The sequence below is a fragment of the Akebia trifoliata genome, chromosome 12 (genome assembly GCF_017979445.1).
Source record: "Akebia trifoliata isolate Shusen 1 chromosome 12, ASM1797944v1, whole genome shotgun sequence".
Taxonomy (NCBI): domain Eukaryota; kingdom Viridiplantae; phylum Streptophyta; class Magnoliopsida; order Ranunculales; family Lardizabalaceae; genus Akebia; species Akebia trifoliata.
The window spans coordinates 33,660,547-33,687,070 of NC_141386.1; the positions used below are offsets into that span (position 1 = coordinate 33,660,547).

A 26,524-nucleotide genomic window follows, 5' to 3' on the forward strand; every position below is an offset into this window, starting at 1 on the left:
CCAACAGTTAGCCCTTCCCTGATCTACTTCTCTATTTCTAATTCGAAATTGTTGGTATACAAAGATTCCAAAAAAGAGTGGCCAAGGAATATGCCCCATCTTGATTCTACTTAATATAAAGTAATTGGACTCAAAGAGTACAATATGAGAAAATTTCAAGTATAATTCGGTAAATCTAACGAGAAATTATAAATTTAATGATATTGAGTTTTATAGCACTACGTGAAAATATCATAAATTCGACGGCCCAAAGCCGTCGAATTATGCAACAATTCGTCAGCCTCGACCGTCGAATTGGTCTGTCGAATTTGAGTTTGTCGAAAAAAAATTCGACGGTTTAAAACCATAGAAATTTCATTAATTCGACGGCTTAGGACCGTCGAATAACATATTTTCGACGTCTGCTCGCTGCAGTAAAGTAGGGATATAGCGACGGTCGCTATTGCCTTTAGAGACGGTCGATGACCGTCGCTATAAGTTATTTTAAAAAAAAAAATTAGAGCTTTTGCTGCGGTCACGACCGTGTATAATAACTTTTGAAAAAAAAAATAATAATTTTACACCTGCCCCCCTCACATGTTACTGAATATTCGAGATACCCCTATATTTTAAAATTAATGACCTTGACCCCAACTAGCAACATGAAAAGACCCAAATGCCCCTCGTCTTCAACTAGAATATGCGAAGAACACACCCATTAACCAAACTTCTCCCATTGACAGCAACGAAAAACACAATCTGCATGTGAAATGTAAACTATTTAAGTGAAAATCAATTTGAAAATAATATAAAAAATGCACCCACAATACAATCAATCGAACAATCCCACATTCATTTTGAAACCCCAAGAAGAAAAATGGAAGAATTTCATTCGTCAACCGAATTTTGAGTTATTTTCAGAAAATCAACAATACTAAGATATGAAATTCTATCAAATATAACAAATGGGAATCTAAAAATCGACTCTATTTTTTTCCTTCGTAATAAGGAAAAATGAGCTCTGCTAGTTTTCAGTTGAATCTTTCCACTTCGTATCACATGTCATGCCTACTCAAGGACTAGACAAGCTATCTACCAGCATCATTTCAACTTCTACACACCACTGACGCCTAAAACCACGTTAATGCCTAAGTTCAAAACTTCTATAGAACCGAACCCTTAATGACTCGCTGCTTTTTAGAAGTTAGGATATTAGTTCATGGCTTTTGTTTATGGATAGATTAATGACTTATTTAATGAAATTTCAAGTTCATTATTTATTTATTTTTGGTTTAAAATATGCTACTTCCAAGGAGGTTTTTAGGATATTGGCAATCCATAGAACAAAACCAAACCAAACAGAACTTAGTCCAGTTCTACGGGAAATTTGGTTCAGTTCTGGTTATGGTTCTGGTTCTTATTTAGTAGAAAAGATATATGTTGGTTCAATTTCAATTTGGCCCCAAACCGAACTAAGTTGCACACCTAAGAAAAAGAGGGCTGAGGTGACCACCCGAAAGAGTACAAAAAACGACCAAAAGAGAAAATAAAGAGGATGCCATCACATAACAAGAGCGAATGGAATATAAACAGTTGGTGAAGGTCGGTTGTGTTACTTACGATACAAGTAGAATAAGTACCGGTTACCCCATTTGGAATGGAGTTCAAGAATCAGGATCTGTTCTTCAAGTCAAGAGTAAGGTTGCCGCGCTTTACGTCAGGTTTTAGATAATTCAACCATCTCAATCTACAACTCTTTCCAGTTCTCTTCAATCCTGTAAAGATAATTCCAAAGAATAAAGGGTTGTGAGATAATCATCCACTTATTTAAAGTTTCATACCATCTTGAGATGTGTCGATCGTTTTGATATAGACCAAGACCAAACTCATGAAATTTTAATTTAAATGCCTATAAAATGTTTTAGATTGTCTTAGAAAAATATTGATCATCCATATTGTTATAAACTTAATTGAAAAAACAATAAAATAGGATAAAAAGATATTGGTGTAGTTTTACCTGAACATTTGGATAACATATCCCAGCGACCTACACCATGAGAAGCAATGTAATGTGTGAGAAGAGCATCTTCTTCAAGAGTCCATGGTCCTCTCCTTAGCTTAATATCTTCTTCAACATGATTACATCTCTTCTTAGTATCAGTAGACATGGTTACTCATATATATATATATAGAGAGAGACACACCTACATATATATGTATTAAACTAGAGAAGAAAGATAATGAAAAAGTTTAGTATTTTTTATCAGTGTTGGAAGTTAAAAGTAGTGAAGCTGAAGCTATAGCCCAAGATTTATAGACTCCCAACATTCTTAAAGCCTAGGCACCCTTTCAAAACAAGTAGTTGAAAAAGTAAACTCAGCTGGAGTTTCCTTCCAACTATTTTCCACATGTTTTTGTTTCTACAAACAAAAGAACAAAAAATTAAAAAATAAATAAAAAATGATAGAATTTTCAGAGATGAGTTTGTCTCTCTGTCTAAGTCTCTATATCCAACTTCATTAGTGGTATATTATACATATAAAATGTGGGTAGCTATCAACCCACGATTTGATATAGGTCCTACTCCTACATAGATCACAAGCACACAATTAATTTTATTTATTTTTAACTACTTTTTGATAAGAAACTATGCCTAACACTTATTACTTCTTGAAATAAGAATGCAATATTAATCTTATTTCTGTAGAGTGCTCTTGTAATCATTTCAATTAGATACTCTGCTACACACCCAAGTGCTGCCACATTGTGGACTGTTATTCGAGGCACATATTTCATCTCAAAACCCTCCTATACCTTCTGATATATGGACTTGATCTTTGATGCCAGCATTAGGGAAGTAATGACTGTCGGGATTTTGACGTTCCATTCAAAATGTTTGTAGCTCTAAGCTCATTTTTGAGGCCTGTAATTATTTTGAGTCCATGATAGGTGAAGTAAAAGACCCTAGAGTGGATGTTAAAGATTTGTAGACGTGAATTTTGATCCTCCATTATGCATCAAGTACCACTCACTTAATGTTTGCAGAAGGATTAATTAGGATGTGAAATTTTGATGAGTTTTGTGCCTTCATGTGATTGTGTCATCTTTTGTCTATGAGTTAAAACTATACTAAAATACAAAGTTGGCATGCTGCACGATGAAGTGCTGCCACATTGTGTCAGGATTACTTGAAAGCAGTAACAAACTCTTCTTCCAATGCCGTGAGTCTCAAGTCCAATGCTCGCAGCAATTCATTTCTGTTAAGTAAGAAATACTCTGGTTTGCAAGATTCTATTCCACTATTCAGCTCTATCTAGAGCTACAATATGTTAAGATCTCCTATCGTGAAAATTTTCAAACCAATTACACAGATAATTGAAATGTTCGAAACAATCCAAGATCTAATTTTGTTTCATCTCAACCAAAATTGAAATGTTCCACCAAAACATTCTGGAACGTAATGAAAGGATTTATATTAGTGAAGAGCTTGTTAGCTATCTATTTTGACTTTTGAGACAAAATAAGAGGATAAATTCCGCATAGCTTTAGAAACAAACAGATATAAAATCTTCATAGAATGAGTGTATAACAGATGTGAGGATAATTATTCAATTTGAAGGTTCAGACAGAGGCTACAAATGCTTTTAACAGCTTGGATTTGGAGGTAAATAGAATAAGTGAGAGGGGATTACTATGAATAAGGAGAACATTAAAAATTGAACAGTGAAATTTAAGGTCTTAAGCAAGAAATTCCTATATTATAAATTAAAAGTTAAAACTAGAGGAAATGGAAGTTCAAACTACCTTAATTCCACCTTTATCCTCTTCAATCTGGCCCTTGAATAGTGTTGTAAATGGTCAACCACCAACACCAACAACAATGTCAGCATCCAACACTCTCCCATCCTTCAGTTTCACTGCCTTTACCTAGCAAATACACCTTAGAACAGAATTCCAAATCTTAGCAAACTAAACTGGAAAACAAAAGAAACTCATTACACCCTATGAACAGAATAGTGAAGTCAAGGAGGTCAGTTCTGTTTCATGGTGTGTAAAAAAATGTTTTTTTTTTTTTTTTGGCTTTTCATATATTTCTTCCTTATATTTATTTAAAAACTTTTGAGTTAAATATAATGAAACTTATATATTATAATATGTGTATAGGGACATGTTCACGGCAAAAATGTTGGGGGCATCCTGGAAAGGCAGGAAAAAGTGATAAGTGAAACCAAAACAGTTATAGTTTGATTACTATGAAACTTAAACTTGATAAAGCAATGGTTTTTATTTCAAGAGAAGTTGCTAAAGCTTTTTAATAACTTCATCCAAAAAATAAACAAGCAAAAAAGCGAGACCAAAACAGAAGACTATGGAGAACATAGGTACAAGAGGAGTTTGCAAAGAGTACGATTTATATTATGAAAGAATAAATTAATGATTTAACACCCAAGATACCTTTTCTACAGTGGAAAGGCTAGAAGCATTAATGATTAAAATCATCTTTTGGTACTACCATTATGATTCACAGTTAAGCTCATGTCATGAGCTCACAGAAACTATAAATCTGCTATTTGGAAAGGCAGGAAAAAGTGATAAGTGAAAGGAAGCAAGCATGTTGGGGGGGGAGGAAGGACGTGTCAAGATCTTTTAAGTGCTACTTTTACAACCCTTTATGTTAGGGTCATCAAAGGAATGAATATGAGGTTATCCAGTATCAGAATATAATACAAACATGTGGTGTATTTAGAGGTTCGGCAACTCACCCATGGTAGATATGCTGCTGTAAAAGTAAAGAGGCGCCCAAGAAACTCATAGGGATAAAGGGGTTCTGCTTGCTCCATACATAAACCTATAGAACAGAAAATTAGAGAGAATTAACAAATTGGAAATAACCAAAAACACTATTCACAAACAAAAAATATGATCCACGAAGTCCAACCTCTCCAAAATCTGTAGTAGCAATACAAACAATGTTAGCTCTAACCAAGACTTAAGAGAAACCTTTTAACTTAGTAGTTTTGAAGCACTAGTTTATAACTGCAACACTATATGTGGTAGTCAAAAAGAAGAAAAAAAAAACATTTCCTGTTGTTATTAGTGATCAATATTGAAACCCTATTATTACATTATAAGTTTCCCTACAACTGACCTTATGAGTGGATCCAAACTGCACTACCCCTTGGGATCCAACTGAAATTACTGTGATTGTCTGCAAAATGGTGCAAAATGATTAATAGACATGCCTTATCACTTGAACGTAGAAAAATACCAAGTGCTGCCACATCGTGGACTGTTATCTCAAAGTTGGCATGCTGCACGATGAAGTGCTGCCACATTGTGTCATGATTACTTGAAAGCAGTAACAAACTCTTATTCCAATGCCGTGAGTCTCAAGTCCAATGCTCGCAGCAATTCATTTCAGTTAAGTAAGAAATACTCTGGTTTGCAAGATTCCATTCCACTATTCAGCTCTATCTAGAGCTACAATATGTTAAGATCTCCTATCGTGAAATACACCAATTTAACAGTAAAATTTAAGGTCTTGATAAGGTCCCAATTATTCGATTTTGGGACCGTAATTGCATTAAGATTACCATTGCATAAATGTTAGTTCCTTTAAATAATTGCAAAATTATTTTATTTATCCAAATTAATAAAGCTAATGATATATTAGTGTTAATTGTAGCGCACGTGGAAGCCAACAAATCGCGAAACAATTACGGTTACAATACACGAGTCGAAGGGAAGTTTCCAGAAAAATCTCGGTCGATTTGGGCGCCACGTCACCGCGCCGCGGCTAGGCATGACCGCGCCGCGGTCATTTCGAGGAATTTATCCTCGAGATTTTTACAGAAGCTTCTAGAAGCTTCGGTGGTTGTAACTGATTGGGTAGTTCGAAGCAAATCATCCGAAAAGTTGACCCGATTACCCGAATACAAATGTTATAAATTGGGGGCTCTTCTCTTCTTCTCTTGTTCCATAAGTTTTGATTTTTTCTTCTTTTAATTTTCTGTAATTTTTCCTTTTGGTGAGATCTTGAGTGTAGTGAGAACATCAAGAGTAAGCCATTGGCTCTATTGTAACTCTTTTGAGAGATCCATTCAAGAAGGAATCAAGTTGCATCTTCATCTTCTTCTCCCATCTTCTCTTTGCTTTTTAGTATTGTTGCAATATAACCCTTGCAATGAGTGGCTAGAATCTCCTTAGAGAGTTCAATAATGCCAGAGCAAGTCCATCCATTTAATGTAGTTTAAATTCATTATTTTTGCTTATCTTGTTAATCATTCTATAAATTCTCCTTTGATTAGATTCCTTAGCTTATGTTTATGATTCAAGCTTTGATAGCCATTACTTAGATAAGTTCAAGAATGGCTATGCTCTGTGAAGAATTGAAATATAGGTTAAGCAATCTTAATTAAATCAGTATTTCATGAATGATCCTTAGTTACATTCAATGATTAAACGGCTCCACTTTCCGATCCATGAGCAATGACTTGCTACATGGATTGAGTTAGATTCAAATTTAATTTACATTATGGATGGTTTGTGAATGCTACATTGAACTCTCTAATCTCCCTTCCTTTTATCTTCAACCTCTAGTTTCTGTTTTAAATAGAATTACAAGTTTATTTCCATCTTATTTGTGCAACAAATCAGTTTTGTTTTTAAATCAATCTGTTTCAAAGCTTTGTTTTGGTTTCTAATCGAATGAATATTTGAATCTTCGTTGTCCCTGTGGAACGAATTCGACTTACCCAAAGTCCATTTCTTAATCTTAATCTCTGCATCTCTTTTGCAAGCATTACAACCGATCAAAATGGGTTGTAATGCTTGCAAAAGAGATGCAGAGATTAAGATTAAGAAATGGACTTTGGGTAAGTCGAATTCGTTCCACAGGGACAACGAAGATTCAAATATTCATTCGATTAGAAACCAAAACAAAGCTTTGAAACAGATTGATTTAAAAACAAAACTGATTTGTTGCATAAATAAGATGGAAATAAACTTGTAATTCTATTTAAAACAGAAACTAGAGGTTGAAGATAAAAGGAAGGGAGATTAGAGAGTTCAATGTAGCCTTCACAAACCATCCATAATGTAAATTAAATTTGAATCTAACTCAATCCATGTAGCAAGTCATTGCTCATGGATCGGAAAGTGGAGCCGTTTAATCATTGAATGTAACTAAGGATCATTCATGAAATACTGATTTAATTAAGATTGCTTAACCTATATTTCAATTCTTCACAGAGCATAGCCATTCTTGAACTTATCTAAGTAATGGCTATCAAAGCTTGAATCATAAACATAAGCTAAGGAATCTAATCAAAGGAGAATTTATAGAATGATTAACAAGATAAGCAAAAATAATGAATTTAAACTACATTAAATGGATGGACTTGCTCTGGCATTATTGAACTCTCTAAGGAGATTCTAGCCACTCATTGCAAGGGTTATATTGCAACAATACTAAAAAGCAAAGAGAAGATGGGAGAAGAAGATGAAGATGCAACTTGATTCCTTCTTGAATGGATCTCTCAAAAGAGTTACAATAGAGCCAATGGCTTACTCTTGATGTTCTCACTACACTCAAGATCTCACCAAAAGGAAAAATTACAGAAAATTAAAAGAAGAAAAAATCAAAACTTATGGAACAAGAGAAGAAGAGAAGAGCCCCCAATTTATAACATTTGTATTCGGGTAATCGGGTCAACTTTTCGGATGATTTGCTTCGAACTACCCAATCAGTTACAACCACCGAAGCTTCTAGAAGCTTCTGTAAAAATCTCGAGGATAAATTCCTCGAAATGACCGCGGCGCGGTCATGCCTAGCCGCGGCGCGGTGACGTGGCGCCCAAATCGACCGAGATTTTTCTGGAAACTTCCCTTCGACTCGTGTATTGTAACCGTAATTGTTTCGCGATTTGTTGGCTTCCACGTGCGCTACAATTAACACTAATATATCATTAGCTTTATTAATTTGGATAAATAAAATAATTTTGCAATTATTTAAAGGAACTAACATTTATGCAATGGTAATCTTAATGCAATTACGGTCCCAAAATCGAATAATTGGGACCTTATCACACCCCCAAACCTCAATTTTGCTAGTCCCGAGCAAAACTTAAATGTAAACAACTCCTCTTTCGTGAGGTTCCCGACTGCATTTAGCTTATGCAGTAAGCCCTTAAACCCCTAGGTTACCCCTAGTGGACGAGTTTGACTCGTGAGGGTTTGCAGCGAATATACCCACAAAATTCTAACATTTTAAAAGATAACAACTTCAAAATTATTGTATATAATGCCATCACACCAATTTTCAGAATCCAGTCAAAGGTCTATTTGAGTAAAAATTCTTTTTATTCCTCATTTTCAGAAATATCTTGAGTGTGTGCACAAATTTTTCTGATTGTAACATAAATTTTTCGGAACAAGGTTTCCCTTCTTAACTACTAAAATGTATGGGTCTGCCTAAATTCTAACTCGAAACTGAGCCTCCTGTCTGGGATTGTGAGAAGTATGGATGTTCACTTTAATACCTCTAAGGGGCTTTATCTGTGATATTCCAGTGTACTCACGTTTTTACCATTGACGGCTTTCACCCTACTGAACTATTTTGGTCCCATTGGACTCTTTTTACAATTTGCACTTTTTCAGTTCTAACTTTCACATCTTTCTGCTTTTCTTTTCAACCTTTTTCAAGCTTTATCATTTTTCTGATATTCTTTTTTTTTTTTTTCAAAAAGCAGGTAGCCCTTTTCAAGGTACCCAGTCTAATCCTATGGTTGCTGTCTCCAAAAATATCAACTACAGTTCTGTTTTTCTTCTATTCAGCCAACCAAAGGACAAGGAGGTCAAAGTTCATTATTTTTCAAGCTTTCCCTCTCATTCTAGACAGTGAAGAAGACAACTCTTAATCCAAAATAACTTTTTCACTACAATCAGAAGTGACGTGAAGTTTGTTTTTCAAAATATCTTGTTTCCGAGGAATAAGAATTTATAAACAAACTGGACATGAGCCTGGTTTTAAAAATTCGTATGATGACAGTACATATAAAAATTTTGATGAAGGTATTTTTGAAAATGTACCGAAAATAATGTACAAAAATTGAAAAATGAAATGTGCTATCCCACACCCCCAAACCTAAATTTAGCATTGTCCTCAATGATTAAAGAGTAGAGGTTTAGAGTACACCTGAAAGCGGATGTCATTACATTGCAAAAGTTGTAGGTACAACCAAAAGAAGTGTTCCACACAGGGTGTAAAAGTGAAAAGCACACTACACAGGGTGTACACCTGAAAGAAAGTTAGTGAATGCAGAAAGAATTGAAAAATAAATCCTACATGGTCACGCAGAATATGTACAAAAATCAAGGGTTGCCTCCCGAAGTAGCGCTAAGTTTAATGTCTTCAGCCAGACATGGAATTAGAGCTAATCCTGGTACACAGGATTACTCAGAAATGAGTCTTTTTCTGATGGATGAGGGAGAGTCTGAAATGGCTTCAGCCTTTGGCCATTGACTTGGAAAATATTTCCATTGGCTGGGTTGAGTACCTCGATGTTTCCATGAGGGTGAATATTGTGGATAAAAAATGGTCCAGTCCAACGGGACTTTAATTTCCCTGGAAATAAATGAAGGCGAGAGTTATACAAGAGCACTTTCTGGCCTACGTGGAAAGATTTTCTCTGAATGTGCCTATCATGCCAGATTTTCGTTCGATCTTTGTAAAGTTTTGCGCTATCGTAAGCATCATTCCTTAATTCTTCCAACTCAGTGAGTTGAAGTTTTCTAAGCTCGCCGGCTTTCGCTAGATCAAAATTTAAATGTTTGATCGCCCAATAAGCTCGATGCTCAAGTTCGACTGGCAAATGACAAGCTCTACCAAAGATTAAACGATAAGGGGACATTCCAATTGGAGTTTTGAACGCTGTTCTGTAGGCCCACAAGGCATCAGATAATCGTAAGGACCAATCTTTACGAGTCGGATTGACGGTTTTTTCAAGAATGGTTTTGATCTCACGATTAGAAATTTCGACCTGCCCACTGGTTTGTGGGTGATACGGAGTAGCTACCTTATGAGTGATTGAATATTTGCGCATCAAACTTTCAAAAACTCGGTTACAGAAATGTTTCCCTCCATCACTAATGATAGCACGAGGGGTACCAAATCGGGCAAACACAGTATTTTTTAGAAATTGAACAACAACCTTATGATCATTCGTTCGACAAGCTGTGGCTTCAACCCATTTTGACACGTAGTCGACTGCGACTAAAATGTATTGGAATCCGTGTGAAATGGGGAAGGGACCCATGAAGTCAATGCCCCAAACATCGAAGATTTCGATGATCAAAATTGGTTGTTGGGGCATCTCATTTCTTCGACTGATTTTTCCTAGACGTTGACATCTATCACAAGATTTAGCAAAGAGATGAGCGTCACGAAAGATTGTGGGCCAATAAAAACCACACTGTAAGATTTTAGCTGCTGTTTTCTTTCCTCCAAAATGTCCACCACAAGCGTGATTGTGGCAGAACTCGAGAATCCCACTCTGTTCTCTCTCATCAACACACCGACGAATTATCTGATCTGGGCAGTATTTAAATAAATACGGATCATCCCAGAAGAACCATTTGGCTTGGGCGAGGAAGCGCAGACGATTTTGTTTACTCCAAGAGGTTGGAGTTTGACCTGTCACCAGGTAGTTGACAATGTCAGCGTACCAAGGTGTGTCAGAATTAGAAACTGCCATAATTTGCTCGTCAGGAAAATTTTCAGAAATCGGAAGAGAGTCAGAGAGAGTTTCAACTACTAGCCTAGATAGGTGGTCTGCAACCACATTTTCGCATCCCTTTTTGTCTCGAATTTCGAGATCAAACTCTTGAAGAAGAAGGATCCATCGTATCAACCTCGCTTTTGCATCCTTCTTGGCAAGAAGGTATTTCAGCGCTGCGTGGTCAGTGAAAATGACTACTTTGGACCCTATAAGATAGGAACGGAATTTATCTAAGGCAAAAACTACTGCTAGTAGTTCCTTTTCCGTGGTGGAATAATTGAGCTGGGCATCATTAAGCGTCTTGCTGGCATACTGGATGACATGGGGGAGTTTGTCAACTCGTTGCCCCAATACAGCACCTATAGCGTAATCGGATGCATCACACATCACCTCAAATGGGAGATCCCAATTGGGTGGTTGGATAATAGGTGCTGAGGTCAACTCAGTTTTCAGCTTCTCAAAGGCGGATAAACAAGCGGTAGAAAACTCGAAAGAAATGTCTTTGGCTAACAAATCACACAGGGGTTTTGAAATTTTTCCGAAGTCTTTGATGAACCTTCTATAAAACCCTGCGTGCCCTAGGAACGAACGGACTTCTTTCACAGTTCTAGGTGGAGGGAGATTTGCGATGAGATCGACTTTGGCTTTATCTACCTCAATTCCTTTGTGAGAAATAATGTGTCCTAGAACTATCCCAGAGGTAACCATGAAGTGACACTTCTCCCAATTTAGCACGAGGTGCTTCTCTCGACATCTTTTCAAAACTAGCTTTAAATGATTCAAACAGTCATCAAAACTCGACCCAAATACAGAAAAATCGTCCATGAAGACTTCAAGAAAGTCTTCGACCATATCAGAAAATATACTCAACATGCACCTTTGAAAGGTGGCAGGAGCATTACATAGCCCAAAGGGCATACGTCGATAAGCGAAGGTCCCAAATGGACAGGTAAACGTTGTCTTTTCTTGGTCTTCAGGAGCAATTGGGATCTGGTTGTATCCCGAATATCCGTCAAGAAAACAGTAATAAGCATGACCGGCTAAACGTTCAAGCATCTGATCGATGAATGGAAGAGGGAAGTGATCCTTACGTGTCATCGTGTTTAGTTTTCGGTAGTCTATACAAACTCTCCATCCGGTTTGGACTCGAGTAGGTATGAGTTCATTATCCTGATTTGTCACAACTGTGACACCTGACTTTTTAGGGACAACCTGAACTGGACTAACCCATTTACTATCCGAGATGGGGTATATAATACCCGCATCTAAAAGTTTGATGACTTCTTTTCGAACGACCTCTTGTAACACCGGATTGAGTCGCCTCTGTGGTTCTCTCGATGGTTTGAAATTTTCCTCAAGATGAATTTGATGCATGACCACAGAAGGACTGATGCCTTTGATATCAGCTATGGTCCACCCAATAGCTTCTCGATTTTCGCGCAGAACGTCAAGTAACCGATTTTCTTGTGATTTTTCTAGAGTAGGGGAGATAATGACAGGAAAAGTTTCAGCATTACCCAAAATGCGTATTTCAGCGTATCAGGCAATTGCTTTAACTCGAGCTTTGGAATTTCTTCCACTATTGGAGATGACGAGAGAGAGGACAGACTCTGAATTTTTGGCTGCCAATCCATCATAGGGACAGATTCAAGAAGAGAGTTCACCTCCCTGATGGATTTCTCAATATCGAACTCAAGGCCGAATTGGCCAAAATACTCTTCAAACGGATCCTTGTTCTCCGCTTCCTCAAAAGTGCTACTGACCAGGGTGTCGATCATGTTGACTTCTTCCAAATCATCCATGTCAGTAGATTGAAACTTATTTTGGAAGACATTCATTTTACCTTCATGTCCCCAAATGATAGGGTCATGATACCATTGCGACACTTGATGACTGCATCAGAAGTGGCTAAGAAAGGTCTTCCTAAGATGACTGGCACATGAGAATTTGGGTTAATGACAGGTTCAGTGTCAAGAACTACGAAGTCAGCAGGAAAGTAGAAATCCTTCACCTTGATAATCACATCCTCCACTATTCCCTTGGGAATCTTCACCGATCTATCTGCTAGACTCAGAGTGATATCCGTAGGTTTAAGTTCACCTAAACCTAATTGCTGGTAGACTGAGAAAGGAAGAAGATTCACACTAGCCCCGAGATCTAATAGACATTTCTCAATCATCGTATCTCCGATGTGCACAGAAATTGTAGGACAGCCTGGGTCCTTGAATTTAGGAACAATTGTCTGCTGAATTAGACAGGAAGACTGGGCTGTCATCATAGCCTCTCTTGGCACAGGAGTTTTTCGCTTCACTGTGGTGAGATCTTTGAGAAACTTGGCATATGAGGGAATTTGACGAATTGCGTCAAGGAAGGGAATATTTATTTGAACATTTTTGAACACTTCTAAATTCCTTCCAATTGTTTTCCCTTTTTGTTGTCTAGAAGTCTATGAGGGAACGGAGCTTTGGGAATGATTACTCGACTTTCGAGAGGAGGAGGTGTTTCCTTAGACTGGTCTTCTTTTTCTGTGGAAGGTGCACTAGAGGTTGTTTCTTTGGATAGAACCTCCTCAGGCATTTCAACTTTATTGTCCACCAATTTGCCAGATCGTAAGGTGTGGACGGCTTGGACAGAATTAGAGGGACCTGCCTGACTATTGATTTCATACTGTCCTCTTGGAACAGTTCCTGCTGGATTAGGCACAGTTTGACTGGGAAACTGGCCTTTGTTTTTCTCTCCTATGGATGAAGCTAACTGACCCATCTGAACCTCTAAATTTTTGATTGCTTGCGCAGTGACCTGGTTGGTCTGAGACTGGTTCTGGGTAGTTTGGATTTGTTGATGTATGAGTTGCTGTTGTTGCTTTAATATCTCAGCCATCATTGATTCCAATGCTGAGTTTGGTTGAGCAACAGGAGGAGAGTAATTGGTCATAGGGTCGACAACGATCGCCCGTTGATCAGAATTTTGAGGTGAAGAATAGGATGGCTGCGGAACCAAAGATAGGTTCGCACTGGCATGAGTTTGACGATTGAAATTTTTCTGAAACCCTGGAGGACCTCCTGATTGGATAGGTTCACTTTGTCGATAGGAGAAATTGGGGTGAAACCTATTATCGGGATGGTACGTCTGACTATAGGAGTTAGGAGTGGGTTTCCTATATGTGCTGTAATTTCCAACAGCATTGGCTTGCTCTGACTGCGAGAGAGTCAAGGTGGGACAATTCTCTGTAGAATGATTGAAATTCTCACACAGCTGACATGATGAAAATGTCTCTGTGGCAACTTGTAGAATTGGAGTGGCTTCGTGAAAATTGGATTTGACACTAAAAGCGTCGAACTTCTTATTGAGACTTTGTAAGCTACTCACAAGGCTATTCATGACACTCTTAAGTTCAGGATCAGACTTAACCTCATACATGCCCGGCTTCTTGACTCCTAAATCTCCTCTATCGAAATCCCCTATGTTTGTGCTCCAATTTCGAGCATTCTCAGCCAATTCGACTAAGAATTCATAAGCTTGATTAGGAGTTTGATTCATGAATTTACCCTGATGCATAGACTCGAGAAGAATACGCTGGGCTGTGGGAGACCTCGGTAAAAGAAATTAACTAATTGGGCTTTGTCTATCCCATGATGTGGACACTTGACAAGAAGGTCATTGAACCTTTCCCAAGTCTGGGAGAATTCTTCATCCGGTCTTCCCTTGAAGTTCCGAATGGCATTTTTGAATTGTTCCGTCTTCGCCATAGGGAAGAATTTGGCCATGAATTTTCTCGACAACTCATCCCATGTAGTGATAGAGTTGGAGGACAGGGAATTTAACCAAGCCGCAGCATGGTCTTCGAGAGAGAGGGAATAACCTAAGCTTGACATTCTCATCGTCGAGGTGACCATTTTTGAATGTCTGGCATAAGGTCAAGAATTTATTGAGGTGATTGTACGGTTGTTCGCTTTCGAAACCGTGGAATTTGGGCAGCATATTGATGGTGGCTGCCCGAATTTCAAATTGTGCCACGTTAGCGGCAGGTAAAATTATACATGATGGAGGGTTGGCAGTAATAGGTGCGAACAACTCATTGAGCGTTCGTTGATCCTCATGGATGTGATGAGGTGGAAGTGGATGTGGATCCATTTCTGGGACTGGTGGAGTGAGAACGGTGTTGTTTTCTCGTCTAACCTTAGGTAGAGGGTGAGACCTTGTGATCTCCGGATCAAATACAATCGGATTTTTCTGCGATCTCCTACCTAACATACACTACCAAATTGCACACAATAGGAGGGAGAAATTCACACGTGAGAACTGGGTGCCTATTACTAGACAGCTCCTAACTGGTTCAAAGGATTAATCAAAGCCTCCAACCCAAATCTCTGAAATCGGAACAGCCAGTTTAATCTCCAGAGGAGAGGTGGCGCACAATGCTGAGCAAGGGCACTCTTAGATCACCTCTCGTCTTGAATAGACGTAGTCTATCCCCTGAATTCACGTAGAACTACAGGGCAAGATTGCGCTAGGCACTGTTCACGATCAAGAAGTGCAATTGGTGCAACTTTTGATTAGCTTTGCTTAATGAGCTCGATGGAACCTAGAGTCCAGTCTAATCAAATTTTAATTAATTAATTTGCTGTGAATTTGATTTTCCTAGAAGGGCAAGATATCGGTAATGAACTCCGATTCTTATCTTATGGTGCCATCCTCGTAAGGGTGCCCTTGTTACTATGTGCAATCCAATGTGTACAAATTAGTCACTCAAAAGCAATACAGAAACTCACTAGCGAGTGATGCGTGAGTGTTTCGAAATTTACCTCCCGTTCTAGACGGGGGATGATCGAGTTGAGTCGACTCGGGCCACCAACACCAAACTTGGTGTACGAACCCGAGGGGCTGAGATAGTTTCGTCCCACTATCGTCCGTCCCTAATTCTATTACAATCCGAGCCCTCTCGGATACAATTAAAATTTAATACAAATTCAAGTTCCTAATACAAGTTGGTTTCTAAAAAAAAAATAAAATGCAGAGAATTGAAAAGTGCTGATCTTCTTGGTGATGGAACCAATGTAGTGGATAAAAATTCCACGTGTCGCCTTCCGTCAATTTCCGTCGACTTCCGTCAAGTCCTTCACCTAAACAGAACAAAATTATTCAAATCAGAATACTAAGAAAAAAAAATCAATATGACCATTACAATGTCCATGATGTCAGAAACTTGTCCAGAAAAAATCAGCAGAAAATGTTGCCACGTCACCGCGGCGCACCAAGGGACAACCGCGGCGCGGTAAAATTTTGATGAAAATCGATTTTTCAAATTGGAAATGGTTTCTGATATCCTGAGGATTGTAATGAAATTTTTTTCAATTTTTTCTCTGTTCGTTTGGCTTCTGTTTCAAGCAAAATACATTCGGTTCTGTTTCGGAAACTGTTTCGGATACTTTTCGAATTGGAAAATGAATCAACTCGCTGTCCCCGGCAGCGGCGCCATTTTGATCGGTTGTAATGCTTGCAAAAGAGATGCAGAGATTAAGATTAAGAAATGGACTTTGGGTAAGTCGAATTCGTTCCACAGGGACAACGAAGATTCAAATATTCATTCGATTAGAAACCAAAACAAAGCTTTGAAACAGATTGATTTAAAAACAAAACTGATTTGTTGCACAAATAAGATGGAAATAAACTTGTAATTCTATTTAAAACAGAAACTAGAGGTTGAAGATAAAAGGAAGGGAGATTAGAGAGTTCAATGTAGCCTTCACAAACCATCCATAATGTAAATTAAATTTGAATCTAACTCAATCCATGTAGCAAGTCATTGCTCATGGATCGGAAAGTGGAGCCGTTTAATCATTGAATGTAACTAAGGATCATTCATGAAATACTGATTTAATTAAGATTGCTTAACCTATATTTCAATTCTTCACAGAGCATAGCCATTCTTGAACTTATCTAAGTAATGGCTATCAAAGCTTGAATCATAAACATAAGCTAAGGAATCTAATCAAAGGAGAATTTATAGAATGATTAACAAGATAAGCAAAAATAATGAATTTAAACTACATTAAATGGATGGACTTGCTCTGGCATTATTGAACACTCTAAGGAGATTCTAGCCACTCATTGCAAGGGTTATATTGCAACAATACTAAAAAGCAAAGAGAAGATGGGAGAAGAAGATGAAGATGCAACTTGATTCCTTCTTGAATGGATCTCTCAAAAGAGTTACAATAGAGCCAATGGCTTACTCTTGATGTTCTCACTACACTCAAGATCTCACATTTTGATCGATTGTAAAGCTTGTTATAAAGATGCAGAGATAGAGATTTGAATTAAGACTTTGGGCAAGTCGAATTCGTTCCACAGGGACAGTTTGGATTCAAAGATTCAATCAGATAAAAGTCCAAAACAGAATTGGAAAACAGATTTTTCTTAAAAACAAAATTGATTTGTTGAAACAAAGAAGCACATAACAACTAATTTGTAAAAGAAATTGAAACTGAAAAGAAAAATTGAAAATCTAAGAGAGAGAGATTAGAGAAGTCAATCAAACCATTGCAATTCATCCAAAATATTGATTTATTCTAATTATAACTCAATCCACGTAGCAAGTCATTGCTCGTGGATCGGATGATAAATCGAATTAAACATTGATGGTAACCGAAGAGTATTCATGAGAATCCCAACTTCAAACAAGTGTAGCTAACTTATACTTCAATTCTTCGCATAGCATGATTGTTCTTGAGCTTATCTAAGTAACAATCATCTAAGCTTGATTTGGATGTATAAGTTTGCTAATCTTATCCTAAGAGGATTTTCAGAATTAACATGTAAACTAGAAATTAAGAATCAAACAATATTGGTAAGATGAAATTGCTCCGGCATTCTTGACCTCTCTAAGGAAGGTCTAGCCGATCATCGCAAGAATTAAAATTTGCAGAAATTAATAAAAGAGAAAAGAGAAAATGGGTGAAGAAGATGAAGATGATGATCGATCTGAATTGCTTCTTTTATAGCTCTCCCAACAATTACACAAACAATGAATGGTTCCTCTTGATGTTCTCACTACACTCAAGATCTCACCAAAAGGAAAATTACAGAGAATTCTAAGAAGAAACTAAAGAAAATTATAGAAGATAAGAGCCTAAGAGGGACCCAAGAGGGGACCCCTTCTTTGAAATCAACCCTCAAATTTATAATGTTCTTATTCGGGTAATCGGGGTGATTTAGCGGATAATTCGATTCAAATGACCCAATCAGTTACAACCACCGAAGCTTCTAGAAGCTTCTGTAAAAATCTCGAGGATAAATTCCTCGAAATGACCGCAGCGCGGTCTTGGCTAGCCGCGGCGCGGTGACGTGGCGCCCGAATCGATCGATATTTTTCTAGAAACTTCCTTTCGGCCCGCGTATTGTAACCATAATTGTTATTTCTTTTGTGGGTTTCCGAATGTGCCCTTTTCACCTGAAATTAGTAACAAACTATTGTTAGTCACATTAATTTGGGATTTAATAAAATTTATTATTATTTTAAGGGAACTAGTATTTATATGATGGTAATCTCGGTGAAATTACGGTCCCAAAATGATATTATTGGGACCTTATCACACCCCCAAACCTCAATTTTGCTAGTCCCGAGCAAAACTTAAATCTAAACAACTCCTCTTTCGTGAGGTTCCCGACTGCATTTAGCTTATGCAGTAAGCCCTTAAACCCCTAGGTTACCCCTAGTAGACGAGTTTGACTCGTGAGGGTTTGCAGTGAAAGAAAATACCCACAAAATTCTAACATTTTACAAAAATATTAAAATCAAAATCAAAGTATGTAAAGTGAACATAACGACATTTCATAAATCAGTCAAAGGTCATTTATGTTTGAACAAAGTTCTAAGTTTTTATTCCTCATTTTAGAAAATTTGAAAGATAACTTGAGTGCTTGTGTGATTTTCTGATTTTTTTTTTTTAAAGCAATATCTTTTTAGGAACAAGATTTCACCTCCTAACTGTTAAGAATGGTCGGTTTTACCTAAGTTCTAACTCGAAACTAAGCATCTTGTCTGGGATTGTGAGAGGTATGGATATTCACTTTAATACCTCTAAGGGGCTTTATCTGTGATATTCCAGTTTACTCACATTTTTACCATTGACGGCTTTCACCCTACTGCACTATTTGGTCTCATTGGACTCTTTTTTTCATTTTTGCAGCTCTAGCCATCTTTGACATTTTTCTCATATTTTCTGCTTTTTTTAGATTTTATCACACTTCACCATTTTCTGGTATTCTTTTTACAAAAAGCAGGTAGCCCTTTTCAAGGTACCCAGTCTAATCCTATGGTTGCTGTCCAAGTAATACTAACTTCAGTTCTGTTTTTCTTCTAACAAGCCAACCAAGGGACAAAGAAGTCATAGTTCACTAGACTAGGTTTTCCCTAACACTCTAGTCAGAAAAGATGGTCAACTTTTGTTCCATAAAATCTATCTTTCCAAATACTTAATCAGAAGTAAATTTCTAAAGTAATTCTTTCATGATTTTCTTAATGAGAAATAACCAAAAAGAACTTTTGATCAAAAGTTAGAACATGAGCCTGAGATTTGAAATTCATATGTAAAAAATATATACAAAGATTTTGAAGAAAATATTTCGAAAGTGTTGAATATTTTTAAATTTTTTTTTTTGAACATGAAATTAAACTAGCAATGAAATAAACCTGAAACTAAACTACCAATGCAATGCAATTGTGAACTAACCTAATACCCCCAAGCCTAAATGACATATTGTCCTCAATATGCAAGCAGTAAGGAAAAATAAAAAGGTTAGATCACACCTGAAACAGATTGGGCATTAATGTGCAAAGTCTTGTTACAACTAATCTGAAAAGAATGAAAGTTATAACAATGATAATTTTCAAAGCAGTTTTTTTTTTCTGCATAAAAGAAATCCTTTCTAAAATAGAAAAATAACCTAATTAAGAAATTAAGAACATTCTAATCTAAAATTTAAACCTATCTTAATCCGAACATTCAGTAGTCTGTGCCTTTTTCTCCTCAATATAAGCTAACATCTATCTCTGCTACTCAATCAACAATTAGTGACCAGGCTGCAGTCCTAGTGACACTCATTGATTTGGTTTGATAGTGGACTTGAAGATGAAGAGAATGAGAAAGGGATTAAGGTTAGAGGTTTTTTTTTTTTTTTTTTTTTTTTTAGAGAAAAATTTTATTTCCTAACTACACTACTTATTAAAATAAAAGCACATGGGTTGCCTCCCAAGCAGCGCTAAGTTTAACGTCTTCAGCCGGACCTATCAAAAGGTCTGATATATAGGAATTTTCCCAACATTCATTTTGACGGACACAACGATCGATTTCCTACCCCAATTAATAGGTAGACAAATTTTTACCATCGTTAGGACTTGAAAATTATTTTTAAAAATGATCAACAACCCTCGTTTGTCCTCAGTTCTTAGTGTCATCACCTTTTCAAAACAAGTTTCAATCATCATATTCCCAAAGAGAATGGAAGTTGTAAGACATGAAGGGTCTTTACACTTTTGTGAAATGATGGGTTGGATGGGATACGAAATTGAATCAATAATGATCGGAATTGGTGTGACTAACAAAGTAGAATTGGTCGTTGATTCCTCCTGGACAACAGTATCCTCTAATGGCAGATCAATTTGCTTAGCCAAATTTGTACAATCACCTTGCTTATTAGGACTTTGAAACATTGGTTGGCTCTCATGGGTTATCTCATTTGAAAATTGTCCATTCTCTCTTTCTTCTGAGGGTACAATAAGCTGACCTAGTTGGACTTCCATCGTTGCTTCGGTTGGAATTGTAACCTCATTGGTTTGAATTTGAACTTCAATTGAGACAGGGTTATCAATTGTTGATGGATAAATATCGACATCTTCAAAAGAGTAGAACTGGTCACTAAGGTTATTTTGAAAGAATGGTGGATTTTCTAGGATTGAGATATCCTCATTTTCGAATTTATCAAATTTTCCTTCTTCTAAGGACAACGCTAGGTGACTCAGTTGAGTTCCTATGTTGACTAAGGCTTGACCCATATCCCATTGTTGTTGATGATTTAACAACTGTTGTTGATGATTTACCAACATTTGTTGATGGAGCTGTTGTTGTTGGATTAATTGTTGTTGTTGAATTAAGAAGGCAGACATCATAGACTCTAATGACGACGATTGAGGAGAAGACAAACATGAGTGAGTGGATGTTGGCTCAGGTTCTGTAGCTCTGTAATCGGAGAAATGTCGAGAATCATAAGATTGTTGAGAAATTATGGTTGGATTCATCATCGAAGTGTCATGCAAATAAAAATCCTCATGGTTACCAAAATGACTGCCCTGAGTGAACTCGTTCTGACACGGTATGGAATTTTGTGGAAACAAATTATCTACGTGGTATGGTTGGTCGAACGAACTGGGTGTTGGCATCCAATACGAGTTTTGAGAATGATGCATATTGGCCTGTGTAGCATGTAGCATGGACTGACTCGGACAATGCTCGGGAGAATGACCATAATTATCACATAAGCCGCACGAGATCAATGATTCTCTCCTAAACTCCATGACGATATAAATCTGCTCGAGGTTCTGTATCTACTGTAACATACACTATTGAATTGCACACAGAAGAGGAAGGAATTCACACGTGAAAACTGGGTTCCTAAGACTAGACAGCTCCTAACTGGTTCAAAGGATTAATCAAAGCCTCCAACCCAAATCTCTGAAATCGGAACAGCCAGTTTAATCTCCAGAGGAGAGGTGGCGCACAATGCTGAGCAAGGGCACTCTTAGATCACCTCTCGTCTTGAATAGACATAGTCTATCCCCTGAATTCACGTAGAACTACAGGGCAAGATTGCGCTAGGCACTGTTCACGATCAAGAAGTGCAATTGGTGCAACTTTTGATTAGCTTTGTTTAATGAGCTCGATGGAACCTAAAGTCCAGTCTAATCAAATTTTAATTAATTAATTTGCTGTGAATTTGATTTTCCTAGAAGGGCAAGAAATCGGTAATGAACTCCGATTCTTATCTTATGGTGCCATCCTCGTAAGGGTGCCCTTGTTACTAGGTGCAATCCAATGTGTACAAATTAGTCACTCAAAAGCAATACAGAAACTCATTAGCGAGTGATGCGTGAGTGTTTCGAAATTTACCTCTCGTTCTAAACGGGGGATGATCGAGTTGAGTCGACTCGGGCCACCAACACCAAATTTGGTGTACGAACCCGAGGGGCTGAGATAGTTTCGTCCCACTATCGTCCGTCCCTAAATCTATTACAATCCGAGCCCTCTCGGATGAAATTAAAAATTAATACAAATTCAAGTTCCTAATACAAGTTGGTTTCTAAAAAAAAAAAAAAATGCAGAGAATTGAAAATTGCTGATCTTCTTGGTGATAGAACCAATTTAGTGGATAAAAATTCCACGTGTCGCCTTCCGTCAATTTCCGTCGACTTCCGTCGAGTCCTTCACCTGAACAGAACAAAATTATTCAAATCAGAATACTAAGAAAAAAAAACAATATGACCATTACAATGTCCATGATGTCAGAAACTTGTCCAACAAAAATCAGCAGAAAATGTTGCCACGTCACCGCGGCGCACTAAGGGGCAACCGCGGCGCGGTAAAATTTTGATGAAAATCGATTTTTCAAATTGGAAATGGTTTCTGATATCCTGAGGATTGTAATGAAATTTTTTTCAATTTTTTTTCTGTTCGTTTGGCTTCTGTTTCAAGCAAAACACATTCGGTTCTGTTTCGGAAACTGTTTCGGATACTTTCCGAATTGAAGAATGAATCAACTCGCTGTCCCCGGCAGCGGCGCCATTTTGATCGGTTGTAAATCTTGTTAAATAAATGCAGAAATAGAGATTAAGAAATGGACTTTGGGCAAGTCGAATTCGTTCCACAGGGACAGTTTGGATTCAAAGATTCAATCGGATAAAAGTCCAAAACAGAATTGGAAAACAGATTTTTCTTAAAAACAAAATTGATTTGTTGAAACAAAGAAGCACATAACAACTAATTTGTAAAAGAAATTGAAACTGAAAAGAAAAATTGAAAATCTAAGAGAGAGAGATTAGAGAAGTCAATCAAACCATTGCAATTCATCCAAAAATATTGATTTATTCTAATTATAACTCAATCCACGTAGCAAGTCATTGCTCGTGGATCGGATGATAAATCGAATTAAACATTGATGGTAACCGAAGAGTATTCATGAGAATCCCAACTTCAAACAAGTGTAGCTAACTTATACTTCAATTCTTCGCATAGCATGATTGTTCTTGAGCTTATCTAAGTAACAATCATCTAAGCTTGATTTGGATGTATAAGTTTGCTAATCTTATCCTAAGAGGATTTTCAGAATTAACATGTAAACTAGAAATTAAGAATCAAACAATATTGGTAAGATGAAATTGCTCCGGCATTCTTGACCTCTCTAAGGAAGGTCTAGCCGATCATCGCAAGAATTAAAATTTGCAGAAATTAATAAAAGAAAAGAGAAAATGGGTGAAGAAGATGAAGATGATGATCGATCCGAATTGCTTCTTTTATAGCTCTCCCAACAATTACACAAACAATGAATGGTTCCTCTTGATGTTCTCACTACACTCAAGATCTCACCAAAAGGAAAATTACAGAGAATTCTAAGAAGAAACTAAAGAAAATTATAGAAGATAAGAGCCTAAGAGGGACCCAAGAGGGGACCCCTTCTTTGAAATCAACCCTCAAATTTATAATGTTCTTATTCGGGTAATCGGGGTGATTTAGCGGATAATTCGATTCAAATGACCCAATCAGTTACAACCACCGAAGCTTCTAGAAGCTTCTGTAAAAATCTCGAGGATAAATTCCTCGAAATGACCGCAGCGCGGTCTTGGCTAGCCGCGGCGCGGTGACGTGGCGCCCGAATCGATCGATATTTTTCTAGAAACTTCCTTTCGGCCCGCGTATTGTAACCATAATTGTTATTTCTTTTGTGGGTTTCCGAATGTGCCCTTTTCACCTGAAATTAGTAACAAACTATTGTTAGTCACATTAATTTGGGATTTAATAAAATTTATTATTATTTTAAGGGAACTAGTATTTATATGATGGTAATCTCGGTGAAATTACGGTCCCAAAATGATATTATTGGGACCTTATCAGGTCTTAAGCAAGAAATTCCTATATTATAAATTAAAAGTTAAAACTAGAGGAAATGGAAGTTCAAACTACCTTAATTCCACCTTTATCCTCTTCCCCTAAATCCTTTCACAGCATCGTCAGCACCCTTCAAATAAAATCTGTTCTCAAGAAATAAATCACCATCGCAGTCCATTAACTGGGATAAGAATACATATATTGTAAAAAGAAAAAAAGGTATACTAACAGTATCATAGAGGACATGTGGCTTGGCCAACAGTCTCATCATTTTCCCATCCACACACACACACACACAGAGAACATACCCAGCCACAAGACGAAATCCATCCTTGTAAAGTTGCAGCTCTCGCCCCATTCGAGCTAGCAAAGAAACAAAATGAAAAATCAGGAATCCAGAACGTTATGAAAGATTCCACAAATCCTCAAACAAGTTAGTGACTTGATCAAAATCAACTCAAATTTTTTGCAGGGGAAAGTTATAGCATACATAACTATAAAAAACAAGTTGGCATGGTAAATGCAAACCAAATTGCATTAGAAAACATTGACTATATCTTCCCTACATCTAGAGATACAGAATTGAGATTTATGGAAATTACCTCATGCCCATCAAAATACACGACAGTGGCTCCTAGGCCATCTAATCACCTCACCACAAAGAATATCATGGTCCTACAAACCTAGACATCTAGTTGAAATTCAAATTTTATAAGGGAGAATAAAATACCTGCAGAATCCATCTGCAGTCATATATTTCTTTGATTTAAGCAGAGATCTAGAGTGAACTAACTTAAGTTGGGAGACAACAACTCAGCCTTCTTTCACCAGTCCTTAATAGTCAGATTATTATGAAATTGACTTAAAAAGTCTCCACACATATTCAGGTGTGCAATCCCTGGTGTGCCAACATATAATACAAGGCATAAACATAATAAATTTGTTTGCTACACTAGAACCACTATATAAAATCAATCGGTGTGAAGTGGTTTAGGTTCAGAATTTGTAGAGGTATATGTCACCTACAAGTGATAGATTAATGTGGACTCCATTGGAAACCCATGAAGTTGCCCGGTACCAATGGCCGTCCATGCCGGCTTATTAAAATAGGTCCTTCTTAGTCGCTTAATGTATCCCAATCATAACCTGCCACATTTTATTTTTATGCACAATTAGGGGGGATACACAACAAAAGTGCAGATGACAACGAGATCGAGAGGATTTGAACGACAAAAATAAACACAGATGCTGAAATTTCAGACACCAAACTCTCTACAAAACATAATTTAACTCAATAAGATTATTCAATTGAAATAGCTACCATTTTTCATTGAAAACTAGAGGGCAATGTATCAACTTAACAACAAAGAAACAAATCAGAAGAAATTAACAGATTAACAATAAAGAAAAAAATCATAAGGCAATGTATCAACAGATTAACAACAAATAAACAAAATCAGAAGAAATTAAGCAATACCTCAGACGAAGAATAGAGATCTAGAGTGATTTTTTTAGGGTTTGTTCGGTGGCACTGATGAGTGAGCTTCAGTTCTTAGTGTTTCCGACTTGAACTTTGATTTACTCTTCAATTTGAGATCTAAGAGATCAAAAATCCATAGACGAAGTGAAAAGAACTAGGTCTTTTTCGATTTGAGGGACGTGAGCGATTGAAGACAAAGGTGTAGAGTGAGAATGAGAGATCTATCGTGAGTTTTCGATCGAAACAAGAGATCGAAACAGGGATTTGTGAGTTTTCGATGAAAGAAGAAATCGAATGTGAGTTTTCGACCGTGTTCTTCAATGGCTCCATTGAGTTTTCGATAAAAGAGGGGATCGAATGTGAGTTTTCGATGAAAGAGGAGATCGCATGTGAGTTTTCGTTCATCTTCTCCAAACTACAGTGGCTCCTGCTAGTTTCAGTTTTTTATTGTTAAAAAAAAAAACCAAAATCTGGTGGTTCGTTGGGCTTCGCCCGTCGAATTAATTTGTTGGGCTTATACGTGAGTTTTGGGCCGCCCAAAATAAACGTGAGACTTGGGCTGCCGAATTTAACGCTATATTAATAACGAATTTTAGTTTTTTTGACGTAGTGTAGTAAATATTGTCATGTTCAATAGCCAATTAGTTGGCCAATGTGATTTGTCTTGTAGAAAATCAGCCCATTTCATATATAACATGCATAAAGTTGTACTAACCTGATTTTTTGGATTGATTATTTAAAATGTGACTTAAGGTTACCTTAGAGAATGATGATGTTGGTAATATTGGTATTTGTGAAAATAATATTTTTATGTGTGTCTTGACTAGAAATAAAACGGGTTGAGTTGAATGACATGAAGATAAAAACATCTGGGGTCAAATTCCTTATTAATCTATAAACAAAGACTAAGGTCAAGGGTGGCATGTAATCAAGTTTAAAACTGAGAGGGGCATCTCTAAAATTCACTGATGCATGAGGAGGACTTTGCAAATTACCCTATATCTAGGTGATAATAAATATAAAAAAATGATTTACCTTCCTTTCGGTTATCAAATAGAGAAAAGAAATGGATTGAGAGTTAGTGGTGGTCCTTGTTAAGAAATGTGTGTCCGTACGCGGGAGGCAAA

The 26,524-nt window shown here is 37.1% G+C and overlaps 2 long non-coding RNA genes across 2 annotated transcripts; both read right to left on the bottom strand.

Annotated features, from left to right (window-relative positions):
* Positions 1-540: 540 nt before the first annotated feature.
* LOC147389718 (uncharacterized) lies at positions 541-3,644 on the bottom strand. Its single transcript, XR_015170927.1, has 3 exons — positions 1,997-3,644; positions 1,600-1,754; positions 541-738 (listed from the first exon to the last, which is right to left on the bottom strand). It is a non-coding gene; the product is annotated as an uncharacterized LOC147389718 (long non-coding RNA).
* Positions 3,645-4,158: 514 nt separating this feature from the next.
* LOC147389719 (uncharacterized) lies at positions 4,159-25,908 on the bottom strand. Its single transcript, XR_015170928.1, has 4 exons — positions 24,226-25,908; positions 23,993-24,060; positions 5,129-5,188; positions 4,159-4,828 (listed from the first exon to the last, which is right to left on the bottom strand). It is a non-coding gene; the product is annotated as an uncharacterized LOC147389719 (long non-coding RNA).
* Between the last annotated feature and the right edge of the window lie 616 nt (positions 25,909-26,524).